Raw genomic sequence first — 2,674 nt, 5'->3', positions numbered from 1 at the left:
TGTTATAAAGAATTGTGTCAGATTTTGTGTTGTTTAGCTTCACATATTGTGGTCTACCTGTCAAAAATTCCAGGACCCATGCTGCGATATGAAGTAGCGACAAAATAAAAAGAGTTTGTACGCGCTTCGCCTGAATCGAGAAAGAGCATTAAGCAACCGTAAAGGAGAGTTTCATATGAATGGCCTACTCTATGTCAGTGTCACCCCCACCCATTCAAAAGCCCCAGTCGTTATCCACAAGAAGTAACTTTTGAGAAACATAATATAAGAATCGCAATCGCATATTTTATGCATGCCTTTATAGCTGCAGTACTCATCACCCTGGCCGATATCGTCCACAAGTGGGCGATTTGGTAATTTTGGTGGGCGGTAGGGATTATTTAGCTAATGACAGGTATTATTTCATGCCCAGCATAAAAATACCTGTAGTCGAAAGCAAGCTATGAAATTGTTGACAAGCATGTCACGGTGTGTAAAGCAAATTAACACTTTTCATTCTTCAATGCCTGTTTACAAAATCCCCCGACATCAAGCCCCACAATGCCGTAAAAGGATTGAGCGTATGACAATCTGCTGTAAGAAAATAAATAGATAAAAGTTTCTAGAGCGCGTTTCCAGTACGGATGGGTCACAGAGTCTAGACAATTTGGCGACATGTATTAACCATTAACCGTAATGTACACTCAACAAGAAACCCTACCTTTAGATGCCTTTTTTTCTATTACGACAGTAAGCAAACAAACGGAAATAAAAACAGACAGAAGCGGCTAACAAATTAATGAACTCATCCCGTTTTATTTATACTAATTAGACGACGACAATTGCAAAATAATAATATTATAATAGTTACAACAACAACATAAAAAAATAATAATGGGAAGAAGAAGAAGAAGAAAAAGAAGAAGAAGAAGAAGAAGAAGAAGAAGAAGAAGAAGAAGAAGAAGAAGAAGGAAAGCAGAAAAAACAAACCCAATCTGGGGGTGGGAAACTTCAGTCCGCCATCCTTCTATCGCAAACTTTCTCAGCCATGTCAGGGTCTGTATGTATAGATTTCAATCACGGATGTCGATGCGCGGCTTGATCTTTTATGGATGAGAAACCCCGTTATGTGTAAATGGGTCCTCTCTATTATAAGAGCCGTCGTTTAGACTTCGAAACAAAGCATCTTCAAATGTCGCCTGGCGTGGCCTCACAAAACCGCTGTTTTTCGTGACTTGTTTTACGGATGCCCCACGGACAAAACGTGAAAGTAGTGGAGTTTCCATCTTCGTCTTTGTGTCCCAATGGTTGGGGTCAGAGCTCAATTGACAGACTGCTGTAATGTAACGGGGTGGTCATTGAAGGATCGGGCGCAGAGCGTTTGTTTTCAGGCGATGAGTCGGGCGATCTACCCGACCTGACCCGACCCTACTCGACCCGACCCTACCCGACTCGACCCTACTCGACACGACCCGATCCCATCCGTATTGGGCACCCGGTATTAGTCTCTACGTTGTAGAATGCAGAAGACGTGAGTTCGGTCCCGGAGTGGGAAAGCCTTTCTGCTTTTTCATCATTTAATCTGTCTGTTGGGATGGTGTGTATTTCTCGACCCGGGTGGGTCCTGACAGGTGGGGTTGAAGCCGCCTCCTAAAGTATCTAAATGTCGTTGATGGAGACGCAAATGTTACAATTGCTCTATTTAACAAGGATGTGTGGATTGTAATAAAATCTCTAAGCTAGAATATAATAATAATATAGTATATTCTCATTATACAATATCTCTCTCTCAGTCTCCATCTTACTAATAATCCAATTATTGATCAATATTTATCGAGGAGCCTCAGCAAGAATCCATCTTGACAACCACGTGTCAGAAAAGTTTGCCATAGAAAAGAAAGTGAGGCAAAGATACCCCCATATCACCCAAACTATTCACAGCAGCCATTGAAGATATCTTCAAAAAGGCATCGTCCAGTAACGAAATTTCAATTAATGGAGAGCACCTGAACGATTTTGGATTCGCCGATGATGTGGCTTTTTGTACAGAAAATGAACCTACGAGCGTAAATGTCATGAATGTCATGAATTAGGCCTTAAAATCTAAAGAGATAAAACCATAACGAAAGACGCAAGCGACAACACTATTGCAATAGAAAACAAGAACATTAGTGTAACAACGGAATATTCATGTTTAGAACAAATAATAAATATGGAGGAGAGAAAAAAAAGAGATACACAGAAGGGTACACGTGACTTGGAGCTGTTTTGGAAAATACAAAAGAAATATCTAAAGATCAAAATCTGCCAATATCACTGAAAAGACAAGCCTTTTACTAGTGCTTTGTCCCAGCAATAAGCTGTGGATGCAAAACCTGGCCAATAACCTGAATCATCATTAAGACATTAAGGACAATGGAAAGGAAGATGCTGGGTATATGGATACAAGGTCAAATGGATCGCACAAAATACGACAGACGTCTCCAAATTGTCATAATGTCTACAGCAAAAATGGAAATGGGCTGGTTACATCGGCAGAATGAAGGACAACAGATAGACAAAAATGAGGAGAACCAGAAGGAAGATGGCAGGACGAAACCAAAGAGCAGAGCAGATGGGTACAACTTGGACACAGATAACAACTGATTAAATAGAGCGCGTCGCTTTTGGAGGGTCACATCCTGCAGTGGACGAA

Source organism: Aplysia californica, unplaced genomic scaffold, assembly GCF_000002075.1.
Source record: "Aplysia californica isolate F4 #8 unplaced genomic scaffold, AplCal3.0 scaffold00673, whole genome shotgun sequence".
NCBI lineage: Eukaryota > Metazoa > Mollusca > Gastropoda > Aplysiida > Aplysiidae > Aplysia > Aplysia californica.
Note: the sequence above shows the minus strand (reverse complement) of the source record.